Consider the following 22,309-nt stretch of genomic DNA (forward strand, 5'->3'; position numbering starts at 1 on the left):
ATGAAGCGTGGACTTTTATTGTGGAAGAAAAACTGGAATGAGCGGGTTATTAAAAAGAACGTTCGAACAAAGTGGTGGGGCGAATGTGGGGGGCAAAGAGGGGTTTTATGTACTAATCCTGCGATGTGGTAACTTTTTTCTCTCCCACAGGTGGTGATGGGGGAGGAGGGGAGGTGGAGGAGATGGGGCGTTGGCCATTGGGGGCGGGGCCAAGGGAGAAGCGCGGGCTTGGTTCCCGCGCTATGATAATCATGGCGGGAATAGAGAAGCAGGAAGGAGGGGGCGTCGCACGGTGCGAGCCGAGGTCACGGGGGGAAGCCGAGGTCAGCCAGAGTTTGCTGACTTCTGGGAGCAACATGGGGGGAGTAATTACGCTAGCGGGGGATCTAGCGGGGGGGGTGGGAGGGGGGAATTACTGGGTTGCTGCTGCTGGGGAGAGGGGGGAGCTGGTATGGGAGAGGATGGGCGGGGGGGCACCGCCTGGGGGAGATACAGCTGCGTGGGAACCGGGTGAGGAGCTGGAAAAAGGTGATGGCTAATCGACAAGGAAGCCCCCCAACTCGGCTGATCACGTGGAACGTGAGAGGGCTGAACGGGCCGATAAAGAGGGCACGGGTACTCGCACACCTTAAGAAACTTAAGGCAGATGTGGTTATGTTACAGGAAACGCACCTGAAACTGATAGACCAGGTTAGGCTACGCAAAGGATGGGTGGGGCAGGTGTTCCATTCGGGGCTAGATGCGAAAAACAAGGGGGTGGCTATATTAGTGGGGAAGCGGGTAATGTTCGAGGCAAAGACTATAGTGGCGGATAACGGGGGCAGATACGTGATGGTGAGTGGCAAACTACAGGGGGAGACGGTGCTTTTGGTAAACGTATATGCCCCGAACTGGGATGATGCCAATTTTATGAGGCGGATGCTAGGACGCATTCTGGACCTAGAGATGGGAAAGCTGATAATGGGGGGAGATTTTAATACGGTGTTGGAACCAGGGCTGGATAGGTCGAAGTCCAGGACTGGAAGGAGGCCGGCAGCAGCCAAGGTACTTAAAGATTTTATGGAGCAGATGGGAGGTGTAGACCCGTGGAGATTTAGCAGACCTAGGAGTAAGGAGTTCTCGTTTTTCTCCTATGTCCATAAAGTCTACTCGCGAATAGACTTTTTTGTGCTGGGTAGGGCATTGATCCCGAAGGTGAGGGGAACGGAGTATACGGCTATAGCCATTTCGGATCACGCTCCACACTGGGTGGACTTGGAGATAGGGGAGGAAACAGGAGGGCGCCCACCCTGGAGAATGGACATGGGACTAATGGCAGATGAGGGGGTGTGTCTAAGGGTGAGGGGGTGCATTGAAAAGTACTTGGAACTCAATGATAATGGGGAGGTCCAGGTGGGAGTGGTCTGGGAGGCGTTGAAGGCGGTGGTTAGAGGGGAGCTGATATCAATAAGGGCACATAAAGGGAAGCAGGAGAGTAAGGAACGGGAGCGGTTGCTGCAAGAACTTTTGAGGGTGGACAGACAATATGCGGAAGCACCGGAGGAGGGACTGTACAGGGAAAGGCAAAGACTACATGTAGAATTTGACTTGCTGACTACAGGCACTGCAGAGGCACAATGGAGGAAGGCACAGGGTGTACAGTACGAATATGGGGAGAAGGCGAGCAGGTTGCTGGCACACCAATTGAGGAAAAGGGGAGCAGCGAGGGAAATACGGGGAGTGAGGGATGAGGAAGGAGAGATGGAGCGGGGAGCGGAGAGAGTGAATGGAGTGTTCAAGACATTTTATAAAAAATTATATGAAGCTCAACCCCCGGATGGGAGGGAGAGAATGATGGGCTTCTTGGATCGGCTGGAATTTCCCAAGGTGGAAGAGCAGGAAAGGGTGGGACTGGGAGCACAGATCGAGGTAGAAAAAGTGGTGAAAGGAATTAGGAGCATGCAGGCGGGAAAGGCCCCGGGACCGGATGGATTCCCAGTCGAATTCTATAGAAAATATGTGGACTTGCTCGCCCCGGTACTGACGAGGACCTTTAATGAGGCAAAGGAAAGGGGACAACTGCCCCCGACTATGTCTGAAGCAACGATATCGCTTCTCTTAAAGAAGGAAAAGGACCCGCTACAATGCGGGTCCTATAGACCTATTTCCCTCCTAAATGTAGATGCCAAGGTCCTGGCCAAGGTAATGGCAATGAGAATAGAGGAATGTGTCCCGGGGGTGGTCCACGAGGACCAAACTGGGTTTGTGAAGGGGAGACAGCTGAACACGAATATACGGAGGTTGTTAGGGGTAATGATGATGGCCCCACCAGAGGGAGAAACGGAGATAGTAGTGGCGATGGATGCCGAGAAAGCATTTGATAGAGTGGAGTGGGATTATTTGTGGGAGGTGTTGAGGAGATTTGGTTTTGGAGAGGGGTATGTTAGATGGGTGCAGCTGTTGTATAGGGCCCCAGTGGCGAGCGTGGTCACGAATGGACGGGGATCTGCATATTTTCGGCTCCATAGAGGGACAAGGCAGGGATGCCCTCTGTCCCCATTATTGTTTGCACTGGCGATTGAGCCCCTGGCGATAGCGTTGAGGGGTTCCAAGAAGTGGAGGGGAGTACTTAGGGGAGGAGAAGAGCACCGGGTATCTTTGTATGCGGACGATTTGCTACTATACGTGGCGGACCCGGCGGAGGGGATGCCAGAAATAATGCGGATACTTGGGGAGTTTGGGGATTTTTCAGGGTATAAATTGAACATGGGGAAAAATGAGTTGTTTGTGGTGCATCCAGGGGAGCAGAGTAGAGAAATAGAGGACCTACCATTGAGGAAGGTAACAAGGGACTTTCGTTACCTGGGGATCCAGATAGCTAAGAATTGGGGCACATTGCATAGGTTAAATTTAACGCCGTTGGTGGAATGGAGGAGGATTTCAAGAGATGGGATATGGTATCCCTGTCAATGGCAGGGAGGGTGCAGGCGGTTAAGATGGTGGTCCTCCCGAGATTCCTCTTTGTGTTTCAGTGCCTCCCGGTGGTGATCACGAAGGCTTTTTTTAAAAGGATTGAAAAGAGCATCATGGGTTTTGTGTGGGCCGGGAAGACCCCGAGAGTGAGGAAGGGATTCTTACAGCGTAGCAGGGATAGGGGGGGGGGCTGGCACTACCAAGCCTAAGTGAGTATTATTGGGCCGCTAATATTTCAATGGTGAGTAAGTGGATGGGAGAGGAGGAGGGAGCGGCATGGAAGAGATTAGAGAGGGCGTCCTGTAGGGGGACTAGCCTACAGGCTATGGTGACAGCCCCATTGCCGTTCTCACCGAGGAACTACACCACAAGCCCGGTGGTGGTGGCTATACTGAAGATTTGGGGACAGTGGAGACGGCATAGGGGAAAGACTGGAGCCTTGGGGGGGGTCCCCGATAGGAAACAACCATAGGTTTGCCCCGGGGGGAATGGATGGGGGATATGGAATGTGGCAAAGAGCAGGAATAACGCAACTGAAAGATCTGTTTGTGGATGGGAAGTTCGCGAGTCTGGGAGCGCTGACCGAGAAATATGGGTTGCCCCAAGGGAATGCATTCAGGTATATGCAACTGAGGGCTTTTGCGAGGCAACAGGTGAGGGAATTCCCGCAGCTCCCGACACAAGAGGTGCAGGACAGAGTGATCTCAAAGACATGGGTGGGGGATGGTAAGGTGTCAGATATACATAGGGAAATGAGGGACGAAGGGGAGACTATAGTAGATGAACTAAAAGGGAAATGGGAAGAAGAGCTGGGGGAGGAGATCGAGGAGGGGCTGTGGGCAGATGCCCTAAGCAGGGTAAACTCGTCGTCCTCGTGTGCCAGGCTAAGCCTGATTCAGTTTAAGGTATTACACAGGGCACATATGACTGGAGCACGGCTCAGTAAATTTTTTGGGGTGGAGGATAGGTGTGCGAGGTGCTCGAGAAGCCCAGCGAATCATACCCATATGTTTTGGTCATGCCCGGCACTACAGGGGTTTTGGATGGGGGTGACAAAGGTGCTTTCAAAAGTAGTAGGAGTCCGGGTCGAACCAAGCTGGGGGTTGGCTATATTTGGGGTTGCACAAGAGCCGGGAGTGCAGGAGGCGAGAGAGGCCGATGTTTTGGCCTTTGCGTCCCTAGTAGCCCGGCGCAGGATATTGCTAATGTGGAAAGAAGCCAAGCCCCCGGGGGTGGAGACCTGGATAAATGACATGGCGGGGTTTATAAAGCTAGAGCGGATTAAGTTCGTCCTAAGGGGGTCGGCTCAAGGGTTCACCAGGCGGTGGCAACCGTTCGTCGAATACCTCGCAGAAAGATAGACGGAATGGGAAGAAGAAGGCAGCAGCAGCAGCCCAGGATCGGGAGGGGGGGGAGGAACCAGAAGGACTCTCAGGGTTGTTAATATATACTGTATAGTATGTATAGGTCGTTGCTACAGATAATTATATATTGGACTGTTAAATTATATTTTTGGAGAGTGTTACTTGTGACAAGGCAGTTGCCAATTAGGGCTAGTTTTCATTTTTGTTATTTATTCATTTTTTGTTTATAAAATAGGTCATTGTTATTTGTGTTGTTATAATATTGTGTAAAGGATGCACAATGTACTGTGTTGGTTGACCAAAAATTTTCAATAAAATATTTAATAAAAAATTTTTTTTTAAAAAATTCTTCCTGTGGATCTCGGTCAGGTTATCCCACCAAGTTTGTCCTATACTGCCAGGACCTGTCTCTTCATTTGCACAAAGCTCAGACCATAGGGGCCATCCTTTCCCCTTTAGGTACTTCCTAATTTCCTCTTCCCATATGGGACACTGCTCTGCTCTGTTGGTCGCTGTGACCTTGGGTTCCTGTGGGTGCATAAGGCGTTCCATTGCCTTCATTGCCATCTCTACCGTAAATTTGGGACGGGGGGAATAAAGCGGTGATACAAACAGCGGGTACTGCTTAAGCTATTTTCCGGTTCACGCAACTCCTGAAAGTTTCATGCAACAAAATCTATCGAGTTTATCTTATATCCCTGTTAGTGCGCATGCAAATTACACACTTCCGAATCTTGGAGGTTTGATCGATACTGGTCTTACGCTTGTGGTTTCTTTTAATTTTCCAATTTGGAATTCCAATTCAAATGTTTTGTGGGTTCTCTTCAAGTCCCACCAGAGTCGCCAATAACTGTTGTCTTTTTTGCTTGCTATAAATGTGGCAGTCAATAAGGTTGCCCTTCTTTTGTCTAGATAGTGATATGATATGCTCTCAGAGTTGCCAGGTATCAAATGATACCACCACAAGGTTCAACCGGGTATTGATCAAAGAGCCAAACAACCAGTTAGTTAGTTCAAGATCAATGGCACTTTATTTACACACAAGATTAACTTACACATGCAACATAAACATTACTAGTTAAACTACACCTAACAACTATGACAACCTGTACTTAACTTCAGGCACCCGGCTTAGGTCAGAGGAACAGTGGCCTTTGTTCGGATCTGGATCTACTGGGTCTGGAGAAGTAACTGCTGTTCAGCTGGGCTCATTTGTCTGGTAGCGAGCGTTGAACTTGTACTTGCTTCTGGTGGTACTGCGATTGGAGATGGATGTTGCCGGAGTGCCAGGTCCAAAAGAGATTGAACACATGGCAGTGTCTCTCTTTATCCTTGGGGAGTTTCACGCTCTTTTGGGCGGTCCTTATGTTTGGACCTAATTAATTGGGCAGTTCTCGATCACTGCCTTCGATCTGAGCCAATAAAGGGGCAGGTGCCTTAATGGTTGGGCGTGTCCTAAGCGGTCATTGACCCTGTTGTTGATGCTTCCTGAATAAAGAATAAAGGGAGTGGCACCGAAATGTCTGGACTTGTATCGGTTACCTGAGTATCAATCCTTTGTCTTCCGGAGATGGGCCATTAAAATGCTAATCGGTTGGGGGTTTCGATGCTGTCTGGATTCTTTGCTCACAAATATACATTCAGGCTCTGTGCCTGCCTGAATCTTACATTGTCCACATTTCCCTTTAGGCTTTGTAAGTGGCCATCCCAGATGGCTACAATTGCAAGTCAACAAGTCAGGATGGAGCTTTACTGTAATGAAGTGTTTGTACTGTATCCCAACAGTTACAGTTCGGCAATGTCGCAATGTTGAAGTGCCAATTTATAATATGGAAGCAAAAGAGTCGTTCCTTTCTGAAGACGCTAGCTGAATAACTAAATCTTCATCACTGAGCGATGAGGAATAAATTGAAGATTAATACCTTGTACTTTGGATGGTTATACTAAAGGGACTGTGTTGTATTAAAGGACACTGATGGGGATTTAGATACTAAGCAGGATTTGGAGAAAGTTTTAGTGTGAAGGCTGCTGGGTGAAAGAGGTACATTTTGAAGAGACTTGAAGATTAGATTTAGGAAGAAATGTGAGAGCAGCAGTCTGATGGAGATGGGGAATACACATAAACCAGAAGGAGCAAAAAAGGTGATGGCACGTATGAAGGTTTGGAAGATGTTTCACAGGTAGGTGGAGTAAGAGATCAAATTTATTAATTTAATGTGATTCCGCATTAATAGCACATTTTTGATGGAGCTGGTGTACACCTTAAAAGTCGTGATATTTATATTAAGGTTAATTAGTGTCAGGCCTTGTAGCGATTCATAGAGTGATCAGTGCCATCTTGGCGCAAATATGAGTGAAAGGTATTTAATTGTGTTCGAGGGCACATTGGCCTTGCTTGGGCAAAAAAATACAGTATGTAGCATTGGACAGAAGCAATGAGGCAATTGTAAAGTCATTTGAGATAGGAAGCTATCAACTTTAGAAACAAAGTTCAGGTTTCAAAATGTTTTGAGGCCAGAGAGACTCTGAGGATCCTATATTGGTCCAGTGCTTGGGCTACCCCCTACAATAGTGAGACCAATTCATGGTAGAGCTGACTGAATCAAACAAAGTGTTATACCTTTAACTGCTGCAGGGTAACTCGGACTAGAAAGTAGCATCTTGGGAAATATGGAAAGACGCTTGGCATCCCGAATCAAAGACTAAAATCAGTGCAAGTTGCCTCCTATGCTGACTTGCAGAATGAGCACAAAGCTTCAACGCTGGTCATGCTTCATTTGAGCATTCCAAGAAATGCTGCTATTGACATAACACTAAAATAACTAACAAAGCAGCTAAATGCCAATACTGAAGAAGCTGATGAATTTTCTGCCTATTTGAAGAGAATCATTGAAAGTCTTTAATACTGGTGACAGCTTCATTGGAAGGATGCCACAGAAAATATATATATCTCCAAAGAGGAGGTGGTGCTGCCAGGTTTTCAACTTGCCAAAGATTGTGACTGTTCTGTGTGATGGGAACACTACAGGAGATTTCAAGTTTAAGCCCTTTGTCATGTACCAGTTTGAGAAGGGTTATTCCAAGGAACATCTGCGCATCATAATGGTATTCAAATAAGAGCGCTTGGATGACAGAGGCACTTTTTCAAGAATCTATACCATCCCCACTTGGAGGGAATATTGCCCCTGAAAAATATTGCCTAGTGATATTCCTTGTATAATGCCCATGGCATCCTATCAACCTTGATGACTTGTCTGAAAATATGTAGGTAATTTTCCTGCCACCCAACACTACTTCATTGCTACAACCTATGAATCAGGAGGCAATAGCAGCATTCAAGCCTGCCAGCCGCTGCCGTACCTTCCAGCTCACCAAGGCAAGGATGGTGAGAATTTGCCAACAGCCAGAAATCACAGCATGCCAATGACATCCTCTAGCTGTCAACAATATTGCTGATGTTTGGGATAAAGTTACAACGTGTGTATGAATTGTATGGTGGAAAGTGTGGCTCGAGTGAGTCAGTGATCACAGAGGATTTCATAATGCTGACCCCAAAGTTCAGTGTGAAGTCATCACCCAGACGAGGTGAGTTGGATTTGAAGTGGAGGAGGCTGACGTGGTGGAACTGCTTGAGTCCAACGGAGAGCAGTTGTCCAATGAAGATTTAATACAGCTAGCGAGTCAAAGTGCTGAAGAGGAAGATCATATTGAACCGTCACCCTCTCTGGTATTGTCAATGCAATAACTGTCAAAAGCTTGCCAACTCATTGGAGAGGCAGTATAAATCTTTACCGAGGGTGATCCAAACAGAGCGCAGTGCCAAAGTGAACAAGCTGATCAGAGAGTGATAGAGGTTTACAGCATGAAAACAAGCCCTTCGGCCCAACTTGTTCATGCCGCCCAGTTTTTACCACTAAGCTAGTCCCAATTGCCCACATTTGGCCCACAACCCTCCATCCCATCTTACCCATATAAAAGTCTAAATGCTTTTTAAAAGATAAAATTATACCCGCCTCTATTACTGCATCTGGCAGCTCGTTCCACACACTCACCACACTGTGTGTGAACCAATTGCCCGACTGAACCCTTTTGTAACTCTCCCCTCTTAACTTAAACCTATGCCCTCTAATTTTAGACTCTCCTACCGTTGGGAAAGATGTTGACTATCTACCTTGTCTATGCCCCTCATTATTTTATAGACTTCTATAAGGTCACCCCTAAGCCTCCTACGCTCCAGGGAAAAAAGTCCTAGTCTACCCAGCCTCTCCTTATAACTCAAACCATCAAGTCCCAGTAGCATCCCAGTGATTTATTTCTGCACTTTCTAGCTTAATAATATCCTTTCTATAATGGGGTGACGAGAACTGTACACAGTATTCCAGGTGTGGCCTTACTAATGTCTTGTACAACTTCATCCCAACTCCTGTATTCAATATTCTGACCAATGAAACCAAGTATGCCGAATGCCGCCTTCACCGTCCTGTTCACCTGTGACTCTACTTTCAAGGTGCTTTGAACCTGTACTGCTAGATCTTTATTCTAACTTTCCCCAACATCTTACTATTAACTGATCAATGACAACATCAGCTGGTACAAGGAGATCTACAGCAGAAGAAAGAGAAAACAACTGTCCAGCAGTCCTTGGATACATTTTTCAAGGTCTTTGGCAACTCTGGCATTTCATCCTATTAACTCCATCAGGAACTGCTTGTTCAATGTACACCATCTTAATTCAAAACCAAAATCACTCCAATTGATCTGTATGCAGCTGATGCTTGTTTGTGAAGTTGAATGCATATGAGAAAATTGTTTGTTAGCTAAACATCTGGAGAACAAAAAGGTGTCTTTAAACCAAACATCCCCTCCCATTGATTAAGCTCCTTAAAAGTGCGGCCCATTCTCCACATCTTGAAGGCTTCTTCTTGATGAAAACAGACCAAAAATCACATTGCCTTTATTATGCCAGCTCAGTTTTCAGCCGATTGAGGAAAAAAGTATTTGAGGATCAGGATCTCAAACCATAAACTATGGTCATGGTGCAGTGGGCAGCAGTGATCTCGGGACTCCTATCTATGCTTCTGACACATGGACAACCTGCAGCAGGCACCTAAACATACGGCCTGCAGTGCTTTCGTAAGATCCTCCAAATCCAGTGGCAGGAAAGGCCCAACAACAGCATACTCTCGAGGCAATTTGCCTAGCATTGTGGTGCTAATCACTCAAAACCAGCTCGACTGAAATTCTTTGGAGATGTTCTTAAAGCATACCTGAAGAGCTCAAATATGCAGAATGACTCATGGGGAGTCCTTGGCTTGAGATCACACAAATGGCGAAGGTTTATTTGTGGAGAACATACAAAAGCAAAGTTAAGGGCGGGAGAGGGTGCACAAACCTCCAAACAAAACAACTCTCCCTCCAAGAAACGCCTGCCTCACATATGGCAAAGTCTGCAGATCATGTATTGCGCCACTTCCGAACTCAGAAACAAGTCATCCTAAAACCTGAGGGACTGCCGAAGAAAAAAGTGAGGTGAATGTTATCTTATTTTTTTTAATTTTTTTTTTTTTCATATTTTATGAAAATATTTTATTCAAATTGTTTCATTTGGGAATATACTGTGCGGTATTTAAACTTGTGATTAGTTTTAAGAGAAATGTCCAAAAGAATCTAACTCCTGTTTCTACATTGATCCCTGTGGGAACCCCAATTCAGTTCAAGTTATTTCACTTAAGTTGTGAGTCTAAAGAATATAGCTATATTTTTTACTAAGACTTTACGATACCTAATTTTCATTGCAATGCATAGAGTTGAAAATTTGTAGGACGTTACGGTATGGTTGTCGCTGTTGCTTCACAGCGCCAGGGTCCCAGGTTCAATTCCCGGCTTGGGTCACTGTCTGTGCGGAGTCTGCACGTTTTCCCCGTGTCTGCGTGGGTTTCCTCCGGGTGCTCCGGTTTCCTCCCACAGTCCAAAGACGTGCAGGTTAGGTGGATTGGCCGTGCTAAATTGCCCTTAGTATCCAAAAAGGTTAGGAGAGGTTATTGGGTATTGGGTTAGGGTGGAAGTGAGAGCTTAAGTGGGTCGGTGCAGACTCGATGGGCCGAATGGCCTCCTTCTGCACTGTATGTCTGGTCTGCATAAATAACTAAAAATATGTGCTAAAAAGCAATATATCAGAAACCTCATACTATAAACCATTGAACTTCTGGGAACATTCATATGCCTTAAATGAAATACCTCCTGTAATTTTTGATGTCCTACGTGACTTCAATTCACTCGCTTTAAGCCACTTTTGCTTGATACTGTTTTATAAATACATATTTTGGCCCAGTTAACCTATGCTACCTGAAATTGCTTTGATTCTACAACTAAGGGTAGCGTTGTGTATGTTACCTGATGCAGTCCATTTCCATATTTCAGCAATAGTTTAAAAATCATGTCCGCTGCCTATTTTATGATCTCCCATTGGAACTTTTGTGTGACCATACTTGTAGATAAATTATAATTCTTGCGAATGACTGGTATGTTTTTAGACCGTGACAAGATCATACTTTCATTTTTTTGTTATAAGTTGGATGTAGGAATGTATGTTGGAAAAAGACGACTGGAAATAAAAGGGGAATTGGAACTAAATGTAGTCTTTAATGACCAGGGCAACATTGGAGGCCACAAGAGATCTGGAGTGAGGAAATAGAGTTGTGTGAGAGTTGAGAGGGAAAGTAGAGTTCGATTGAAGGACCCCAAGCAAAAGGCAAGGTAGCACTCCATTCAGAGGCTTGGGCTGAGTGAAAGGAAAAATACAGTTAGAGTCCCATGAAGAATGGGGAAAGGATGATTGCTACATTTGGGAATATATTGTGCAGTATTAGAGCTCCGAAGGAGAAGGTGGAGGTTAGAAGAGTTCAAGACGGGGTAGAATTAAAGTTGCTGGAGCCCAGAGGAAGTGGCCACATTATAAGATTACTGCCTAAGATAAAGATGCATTAAGGGGAAAGTAGGAGCATGGATAGAGGATTGGTTAATTAATAGAAAGCAAAGAGCAGGGATTAATGGGTGTTTCTCCGGTTGGCAATCAGTAGCTAGTGGTGTCCCTCAGGGTTCAGTGTTGGGCCTACAATTGTTCACAATTTACATAGATGATTTGGAGTTGGGGACCAAATGCAATGTGTCCAAGTTTGCAGATGACACTAAGATGAGTGGTAAAGCAAAAAGTGCAGAGGATACCGGAAGTCTGCAGAGGGATTTGGATAGGCTAAGTGAATGGGCTAGGGTCTGGCAGATGGAATACAATGTTGACAAATGTGAGGTTATCCATTTTGATAGGAATAATAGCAAAAGAGATTATTATTTAAATGATAAAATATTTAAACATGCTGCCTGTGCAGAGAGACCTGGGTGTGCTAGTGCATGAGGTGCAACAGGTGATTAAGAAGGCAAATGGAATTTTGTCCTTCAATGCTAGAGGGATGGAGTTTAAGACTAGGGAGGTTATGCTGCAATTGTATACGGTGTTAGTGAGGCCACACCTGGAGTATTATGTTCATATTGGTCTCCTTACCTGAGACAGGGCGTACTGGCACTGGAGGGTGTGCAGAGGAGATTCACGAGGTTAATTCCATAGCTGAAGGGGTTGGATTATGAGGAGAGGTTGAGTAGACTGGGACTGTTCTCGTTGGAATTTAGAAGGACGCGGGGGAATCTTATAGAAACATATAAAATTATGAAGGGAATAGATAGGATAGATGCAGGCAGGTTTTTTTCCACTGGCGAGTGAAAGCAGAACTAGGGGGCATAGCCTCAAAATAAGGGGAAGTAGATTCTTGACTGAACTTAAGAGGAACTTCTTCACCCAAAGGGTTGTGAATCTATGGAATTCCTTGCCCAGTGAAGCAGTTGAGGCTCCTTCATTAAATGTTTTTAAGACAAAGATAGAAAGTTTTTTGAAGAATAAAGAGGAGGGGGTCACACAGGACAGGGGAAATGGAGGAGGATGATGGAGTGTTGGGATGGAAGAGTGAAAGCAGAGAGGCCACTGAGGTTGCAGGAGAGGCAATGATGGAGGAGGTGGAAGATGTGGCAAAGGGAGATTGTGGGTTTGAACCTCACTACTCCAGTTACTCGAGCACAAAATGTAAGCTGCTACTGCAAAGGAAAGCACTAAGAAAGTGCTCCAATATGAGGTGTATTGCGTCCAGGTGGCTGGATCAGTCACTGGTAATGGGAGAAAGGGAAATGGAAGAAGGTGAGAGCACAAGGAGGACTGGTGTTAGAATGGGGCTCGGAACCAAGGACATGGTAAGATTTGAGAACCAGAATGAGAATTGTAGCTCCATCACCAGTGCCTCTCATGGAGATCAGCAAGTTCAGGTTCGATGTATGTTCCCTTGCAATCTCATGTTCCCTTGCAATCTCATAACTTAAAATCTTGGTTCCATTTAAATAAATTTTCAATGCTTGATTTTTATAGGCTTCACCTATTCTTTGTTATTCAAAATCTCAGCCCATTCTCAACCAAATAATCTATCACCTGCAAAAATCCTTGTTCCTTATCTGGGGTATGTGAAAAACATAATATAATTCTCTCACTTATTCCAAATTCCACTTGACTCTGTTTAAAATTTCCATGTTTAACTGGGTTGTTATTGAGTTCCCACAAATTCCCAATTAAACCTTGTATAAATAGACCTATACATACCATAGTGTGTAGTTTTCCAGGTAATTTGGAACAAATGAGCTGTCTCCTGAAATGGTTAATTTTCCGACAACCTAAAGGGGCGGGGTGTGGGTAGAGAAACTTGGCACGCATTTACGTCCCTTTATGTAAGTTTAAAACTATTTTTGTTCTATTTACTTCAATTTAATTTCAGTTGTCTATCCTTTTCCCTTTCAATTTCTAATATTTGCTACTTAACCAAATTTACAAAAGATATTTTGTGAAAAGGGTTGTAAAACTGACTCTCAATTTTTTTTATAACTCAAATGTTTTGGAAAGTTCAAATTGGAATGCTGTCAAATTGGTCTTTGTTTTGGAACAGACAACCTTCGCAATTCCAAAATTGTACTGTTTTATTTCATACTCCAGCACAACCCTTTTGAATTCTAGCACGGTTCAAATTTCTTTTAAACACAGAAACTCACAGAAGTTCAAATTAAATGAATTTTAGTTCCCTTTCCTAACTAATTATTTGAATCTATGATACTTGTGCACAACATCCTGCTTCAACAATGACTTGACCCGAATGTATGGTATTCCTTCAACTGGGCAAACAACTCGGAGTAAGGGTCGTGGATCATGACTGTATAGAAGTCGATTAACCTCGCACGCCAGCATTCCCTTAAGATACTGGAGAGGCGGAGAAGAGGGAACATAGAAACATAGGAATTAGGAGCAGAAATTGGCAAATCAATCCTTCGAGCCTGCTCCGCCATTCAATCAGATTTTTTCCTGGTCTCAAATCCACCTCCGTACCTATTCCCCCTATCCCTTTAACCCGTTTTTAATATCAGAAATATAAATATATCCTCCTTGAAATCATTTAATGACTTGGATGCCACCGCACTATGGGGTAGTGAGTTCCACAAATTCACCACCCTCTGCGAGAAGTACTGCCTCCTCATCTCAGTTCTAAATCTACCGCCTCTCAATCCATATCTGTGACCCCACGTTCGAGATTGCCCCACAAGGGGGAACATTTGGTCTACATTTACTTTATGAATCCCTTTTAGTATCTTATGTACCTCGAACAGATCCCCTTTCATCCTTCCAAATTCCAGCTGGTATAAGCCCATACTGTTTAATCTCTCCTCATATGCCAACCCTTTCATCCCCGAAATCAATCTGGTGAATCTCCTCTGAACTGCCTCCAATGCCACCACATCATTCCTCAAATAAGGAGACCAAAACTGGACACACTACTTCAAATGTGCTCGCATTAACACCCTATAAAATTGCAACACTTCTCTACTTTTATGCCCCAGTCCTATTGCAATAAACTCTTAACATTCCATTTGCCTTCTTAATTACATGCTGTACCTGCATACTGACCTTCTGCGATTCATGAACAAGGAAATCCAGATCCTTCTGCCCAGACGCATTTTGAATCTGCTTTCCATTCAGATAATTTGCTTTTATTTTGGCCAAAACGGATAACCTCACATTTATCTACACTAAACTCGACTTACCAAATTTTGGCCCAATCTCCTAGCCTATCTATATCATAAGACCATAAGACATAGGAGCAGAATTAGGCCACTTGGCCCATCGAGTCTGCTCCACCATTCAATCATGGCTGATATTTTCTCATCCCCTTTCTCCAGCCTTCTCCCCATAACCCCTGATCCCCTTATTAAGCAAGAACCTATCTATCTCTGTCTTAAAGACACTCAGTGAATTGGCCACCACAGCCTTCTGCGGCAAAGAGTTCCACAGATTCACCACCCTCTGGCTGAAGAAATTCCTCCTGATCTCTGTTTTAAAGGATCGTCACTTTAATCTGAGATGGTGTCCTCTGGTTCTAGTTTTTCCTACAAGTGGAAACATCCTCTCCACGTCCACTCTATCCAGGCCTCACAGTATCTTGTACGTTTCAATAAGATCCCCTCTCATCCTTCTAAACTCCAAGGAGTACCGACCCAGAGTCCTCAAACGTTCCTCATACGACAAGTTCTTCATTCCAGGAATCATTCTTGTGAACCTCCTCTGGACCCTGCATCCTATCCATCTGCAAAATCATTTATCTCCTCTTCACTGCCTGCTTTCCCACTTATTTTGCTATGTTGCATTCTGTCCCTGCTTGCAGATCATTAATATAGATTGTGAACCGTTGAGGTCCGAGGACTGACCCCCTTGGCAACTTGCTAGTTACAGTTCACCTGCCAGAGAAGGACGCATTTATCCCGACTCTGTTTTCTGTCAGTCAGCCAATCCTCAATCCAATCCAGTACTTTTCCCCCAATCCAGTACTTTTCCCCCAATCCCCTGCGATCGCACCATCTGGATCAGTCTTTTATGCGGCACCTTGTCAAATGCATCCTGGAGGTCTAGGTATACCACATCCACAGGTTCTCCATTATCCACATTGTTGGTTACATCCTCAAAGAACTCCAAAAAAGTTTGTCAAGCATGACTTACCCTTCATAAAATCATGCTGACAATGGTGAATTGAGCTTTGTCTTTCCAGATGTTCAGTGATTTCTTCCTCAATGATTGATTCCAGCACCTTCCCCACCACAGAGGTCAAGCTAACCGGTCTATAGTTTCCTACTTTTTGCCTCTCTCCCTTTTTGAACAGGGGTGTCACATTAGTGTGCTTCCAATCCACTGGGACCCTTCCAGAATCCAGGGAATTCTGAAATATCAAACCAAGCATCTAATATTTCTGCTGCCACCTCCCTTAATACCCTAGGGTGCTGGGGACTTACCTGCCTTCCTTTAGTCCCATTAGTTTATTCAATACTGTCTCCCTAGAGATGGTTATTGCACCAAGTTCCTCTGCTTTAACTGTAGTTTTGGAAATGTTTTATTATCTTCTACCATGAAGACAGAGGCAAAATATTGGTTCAGTGCCTCCACCATCTGTGTTCCCCATTATTACCTCACAAGTATTGGCCTCTAATAAAGGGCCAACATTTACTTTAGCTATTCTCATCCTCCTTATTTACTTATAGAAGTTTTTGGTATCGGTGTTTATGTTTCTTCTGGGTTGCTTTTGTAGTTCATCTTAGATCTTCTGATTTTATTTTTAGTAGACTTTTGCTGAACCGTGAAGTTTTCCCAATCCTCCAGCTTACCACTAGCTTTTGCAGTATGTTATGCCCTAGTTTTTGCCTTTGTCTTCCTTGACTTTTTTGTTTATCCATGGAACGTTTTCTCCCTTTTACAATTCCTCTTCCTCTCAGGAATATACTTTATTGAGAAGTATTAGGAGGAGTGTTTTCAACTGTCCTGGTTTCGGAGATAAGAGCTATAACTGCTTGCTGATGACTTAATTGTGTTTCAGGGTGTTTAATTTAACACTGGGAGTAGAACAGCACAGAACAGGCCCTTCGGCCTTCAATGTTGTGCCGAGCTTTGTCCGAAACCAAGATCAAGCTATCCCACTCCCTGTCATTCTGGTGAGCTCCATGTGCCTATCCAATAACCGCTTGAAAGTTCCTAAAGTGTCTGACTCCACTATCACAGCAGGCAGTCCATTCCACACTCTTAACCACTCTCTGAGTAAAGAACCTACTTCGGACATCCCTCCTATATCTCCCACCCTGAACCTTATAATTATGCCCCCTTGTAACAGCTACATCCATCCGAGGAAATTGTCTCTGAACGTCCACTCTATCTACCCCCTCATCATCTTATAAACCTCTATTAAGTCGCCTCTCATCCTCCTCCACTCCAAAGAGAGTTTGCTTCGCGGGAGGTGACACTTTGTAGCTGAATTACCTCCTCAAAACCCCCACTGCATCTTCGAACGCCTCACTTGGTCTAGTATTTTCTGACTGTAACTTGTATCTTGTTGCAATCTTTGGTCTAATGGCAGTAGTTTTTTCTCAGCACTATACACCCAACATAACTGATTGCTTGCAGGAGAGCACGTCTGTCCTGAACAATCCGTTCCATTCTGCAGCTTATCTATCTGTTCCTTTAACTTGTTACACCTTTTACTCAGCTGTAAAGCACTCGGGTGTACTAACCTATAAGGGGCTTTCTCCAACTAGCTGTTTCCTTTCTGAAGCTCTTTAGAAACCCATCAAGGATATGCTCGTAACCTCTGTCATAAAACTTCTTCTACAGCTCCCTGGACATTGTTTGCTCCTGTCTCTGTTGTTAAACTATCAGTCACATTCTAGCATATGCCAAAGCCACTGTTATCTTTGTTTTTAGTACTCTACAATCTGGGGTGTTGTAAACCTTGTGATGGAGCCCTCAACATCCCCAGTCAAAGTTCATGGTATTCGCTTTCCCTTTTTCTGACGGCATTCTACCACTGCCCGTCTCTACGCAGTTAGTTTTCAAATCTGCGCTTCCTTATTAACTTGTTTACATGAGAGTTATTTTAGTGGTCTGGCCTCCCAGCTTCGGCTACTGTCTTTCCTGACTAACCCACAAGCACGGCACTGCCTCCTACTCTGGCGCCTCGCTACCCCGAGTTCTCCCACAGTTTCTTTGATACTCGGCCAGACCATTTCACACAGGTTTACCGCACTAACTATGGGTGGTAACTAAAATATACTTGCCCTTTTTTGCAGAGGCGTTCTAATACGGGTACCCTGATCACAGCGCCAATTGTTGTGGTTTTACTCTTTTCCACAAAATAATCAGAGGCAACTCAGGCACAGAACGATCATTTATTGACCAACGTGTTGGGAGAGCCCAGCTTCAGAGAGACCTCCAGAACTGACTCCGCCAACCTAAAGAATCAGGTGACGATTATACAGAGTGCAGTTACGTAGATAATAATATTGTTTATATTGGATCATGTCTGTTGTATGTTTTGCATTAAACAAGTTGAGTATGTGCACCCAGGCAGAGTGAGTGTTCTCTACCCTTATCTACCCTGCATTTTTCTATGGATCCCTCCCTACTTGGTGCCAGACCCAATATATGTGTCTGGTTCTTGGGTCAAGTTAGAAAAACATGTTTGTTAACGTTTATGCTGACTGCTGTAGATTGTGCTGTAGAATAACTGTTAAGGTCACTGATGTCTGGAACATGTTGCCTTGACCCTCATTCTGTGGATGGTGCCACATCAGCTTTTAGCTGACATCTTTATGAAAACTGACCTTTATTGCTTTAATATACTGTACTGTACTGTATAGATTCAAAATTCTGAAGAATAGTTGTTAATTGCCCTAATAGATTGCTGTTAAGTAAATCCTAATCATTTGTCTTCCCACAACAATGTGTGAGCTGAATTGGTGTGGGATAGAATAAGTCAGTAGAGTTCTGGACCAGCTGAAACCTTTGGAGGATGGAGGCCAGCATTGGAGTAATCGATTCTCGAGGTGACAAAAGCATGGTTGACATTTTCAAAGACTATTGGCAGAGTTGGATTTAGAGTGGTGGTCTTTGTGATACTGGATGTAGAGTTAGGACCTTGGCTCAGGATCGAGCAGGATTTTCAAGTTGCAGCACCTCTGCTTTAGCCTAGGATAATGGCCAGGAAAGGGAGCACATTTCTGCAAAAAGGTGTTTCAAGGAACAGAACCTCCAGGGTTATAATTACTTCCAATGCCATAGGCTGAACCAGACAAGTAGAGGTTAGTATTGCCAATATGAAGGATGGTGTAGAGAGCTGAGGGTTTAAGACTATGGGACATTGCTAGGGGTTGGGAAGGCTGGACGTTTTTCATCTGTGTTCTTGCATAACAGTTAAATAGGACTATCAGGAGGGATTTAAACCTTTTCAGGGATGTGGGAGGAGAAAATCAACATTGCGAGAAAGTAGGAGCTCATGTGAAGTTAGGGACAGCAAACTAAGCAAGGGTTCTGAACTTTCAATGCACATCGCTCAAGAAATAAAACCAATTAATTTGAAGCAGAAATTCAACTCAAAGGGATTTGCTGCAATGACCATTAGAAAGACCTGGCTACATCATGGGTGTGATTTTAATTCATTCAAAACCCATCCATTTGCAAAGTTAGAAGCTGATACTGTGATTGAGAGCACAATATTCCAGGCTGGAGGATCTTTAGGAAGGATAAGAGAGGTCAGTAATCGTAGTTGGTTAGTATGATCAACAAGTAGAATTAAGGGATAGAAAAGGACACCAGTTAGTCTCTGGTAGGAGCTGCCTGCTGACCTGATCAGGCTGTAGGATCTTTAGGAAGGACAGCGAGGTTAGGAAAAGAGTGGATATACCTATTGCTGAGCCATAATCACTGAAGTTGAAAGAAGGGATTTCAGTAAATGTAATTGGTTAGTATGAGCGACAAGTAGAATTAAGGGATAGAAAAGGACACAAGTTAGTCTCTGGTAGGAGCGGCCTGCTGACTTGATCATACTGATATCATGGCACAGTATATAGAGATTGTGGTCACATTGTCAAAACAAAAGTGGTTCTAATTCTCTCAAACTGGAATGGAGCAGGTCATGCTCTGGTTGTAAATGTTTAGAATGTAATTGAACAAAGGAACACAGTTTACATTAAATTTAACAATGAGTAATAAATTATAATTAACAATCTTGTGGTAAGGGAACACCTTGCAAATAGCAGTTCCAGTAGGATTGAATTTGATATTGGATTTGCGAAGGAAGGGAAGTCCAAAAAAAAGGTTTTTTAAGCAAGATAAACTTTTAAGATATGAGACTGTTAATGGGCAAACCCACATTCAAAACAGTATTGGCACATTCATAGAATTCCATACTGCAGGTGGAGACCATTCGGCCCATCAAGTCTGCACCAGCCCTTGGAAAGAGCACCCTACTTAAGTCAACGCCTCCATTCTATCCCCGTAATCGAGCAACCTAACTTAACCCTTTGGACACTAAGGGGCAATTTAGCATGGCCAACCCATCTAACCTGCACGTCTTTCGACTGTGGGAGGAAACCGGAGCACCCGGAGGAAACCCACGCAGACACGGGGAGAAAGTGCAAACTCCATGCAGACAGTCATCCGAGGCCAGAATTGAACCCGGGTCCCTGGAGCTGTGAGGCAGCAGTGCTAACCACTGTGCCACCTTGCCGGCCACAAGTTACAAGTAACCTGTTTTTAAATATGGCATCTTTAATATAATCACATGCCCCTGGGTATTTCTAGAGACATCATAAACAAAGATATGACACTGGGTTGCACAAGGAGATATTGGGGATAATGGTCAAACAAGTACAGTAGTTTTTATGGGGCAGTTTAAAGGAAGAAAGTGAGTGAGAGAAGCTGAGGGGGTTTAGGGAGGGTATTCCAGAACTTGGGGTCTTTGCAGCTAAAGATAAAGCCACCAGTGGTGGAATGATTAAAATTGGAGATGCTCAAGAGGCTGAAATTAGAGAAGTGTTGATAGTTTGGAGGGTCATAGCGCTGGTGGAGATTATAGAAATAGGAAGGGTCTTGAAAAGGAGGGTTAGAATTTTCAAAATCTAGTCATTGCTTAACTAAGAGCCAGTGTCAGTCAGCGAGCAAGGGTAAAGAGTCAGTGAGATTTGATGTGAAGGGTATGGACAGCAGAGTCCTAGGTGACTTCAAGTTTATGGAAGGTAGAAAGTGGGAGGCCAACCAGAAGAGTGTCGAAACAATCGAAACGGGAGGTAGCAAAGGCACGGATGAGGATTTCAATTACAGACACGAGGCAGTGGTGGAGATGGACAATTATTATGGAGATAGAAATAGGAGATCCTAGTGAGACGGCTTGGATATGGGGTTGAAAGGTCAACTCTGATTAAATATGACATTGAGGTTGCAAACAGTCTGGTTCTTCACTCCCTCCCAATGTTGCCACGAGTCAATGGCGAGGGAGCAGAATTTGGGGGAGGGATCAAGATAATGGCTTCACTCTTCCAAATATGCAGTTGAACAAAATTTCTGCTCATCCATTATGACGCGAGGCAAGTATAAAGATGGTGGAGGAGTTCAGAGAGATGGCGAGGTAGAGCTAGGCGTAGAGTTGGAAACTGAGGTGTTTTGGGGTAATATCGTTGAGAGGCAGCATGTAGATGAAAAATAGGCGAGGAACAAGGAAACTGTGTTTCAGGGTACCTGAAGTTAACTGTGCAACATTGTGAAGAGAAACCGGTGATGGTGATTCTCTGGCTGCAAATACGTTGATAAAAATGGAACCAGCTAAGCCCAATCCCAGCTGGCTGGACCAGGACAAAAAGGCATTGGCAGAGGCTGGTATATCTAAATGCAAAATCAGTACCCCAAAAGGAAAAGGCTCCTAATATGTAGTTAAGCAACAAGAAACAGTGCCACGGTGAAAAAAGCAATAAAAGTCAACAGAGAAGCAATTGATGCAAAAAGGACATATGGACAAGAAAAACACTGAAAACGTACAAAAACTGACTAAACATTTTCACAGCTATATTGACAAGAGTACCGAAGGAATATGTAGACCTATTAAAATGAGTACAAGTGACACTACTTCGCAACCTAAAAATGACAGACTTGTTATATTAGTTATTTGTATCCATTATGAAAACAGATACAGAGGATACAATTCCAAGGTATGGATCAAGGGAAAGAACTTGGTGAATTTGATTTGTTTTGTTTTTAAAGTGATACACGGAAATAATAGGACAAATACTCAGGACCTCATGATTTCCACATCAGGGTATTAAATAGGTCTGTAAATTGCAGGTGCATCAGCCATCATTCCCCACATCACTCTCGATTTGGGAATTGTAATCATCTGGACTGGAAATGAAAAGTCACTGCACTTCAAATGGAATCCATTGGTTGCAAAGTGCTCAGGGATGTCCTCAGTTCATTAAAGTTGCGTATAAATGCAAGTTTATTTTTTCTTTCTCTGTCGTCTGCTCCAGCCCTGGCTTGGTTCTGTAATCATTCCAATAATGTTTAGCGGTCCTGCTTAATAGGTTGCAGAGGAAAATCTTGAACTGAGTGCAGTCTGAAACCATGAAGACCAATTCTTTAATATGTGTCTTTCTGTACCACCATCTCTCATGCCCAAAAAGATCTGCAGCAAGATCTGGGCAACCTTCAGGTTTGTATAGATAGTTGGCAAGTAATGATGCCACACAAGTGCCAGGCAATTGCCATCTCCGACAAGAGAGAACCTAACCATATCCTCATGATTTTCAACAGCATTACCATTGTTGAATCTCCCTCTGTCAACATCCTGAGAGTTACCCTTGACCAGAAACTGAACTGGACCAGCCATATATGGCAGCAAGAGCAATGAATAACTCTTCTCCTGATTCTCCAAAGCCTGTCCACCATCTACAAAACTCAAATGTGATGGAACTCTCACCACTTGCCTGGTTGAGTGCAGCTGAACACCATACAGGACAAAGCAGGCTGCTTGATCAGTGTCCTATTCACT

General features: G+C 44.2%; 1 protein-coding gene across 4 annotated transcripts in view; it reads left to right on the forward strand.

Annotated features, from left to right (window-relative positions):
• cdip1 (cell death-inducing p53 target 1) overlaps nt 1-22,309 on the forward strand; it is a 72,831-nt gene that overhangs the window by 34,743 nt on the left and 15,779 nt on the right. For 2 of the 4 annotated variants that reach the window (XM_072480793.1, XM_072480792.1), the window contains exon 2: nt 17,559-17,732. The exons of the other annotated variants lie outside the window; for them this stretch is intronic. The gene's annotated coding sequence lies outside the window, so the exon portion shown is untranslated. The remainder of the gene's footprint in view (nt 1-17,558; nt 17,733-22,309) is intronic. 4 annotated transcript variants of the gene reach the window in all.

The sequence above is a fragment of the Scyliorhinus torazame genome, chromosome 17 (assembly GCF_047496885.1).
Source record: "Scyliorhinus torazame isolate Kashiwa2021f chromosome 17, sScyTor2.1, whole genome shotgun sequence".
Classification (NCBI taxonomy): Eukaryota; Metazoa; Chordata; class Chondrichthyes; order Carcharhiniformes; family Scyliorhinidae; genus Scyliorhinus; species Scyliorhinus torazame.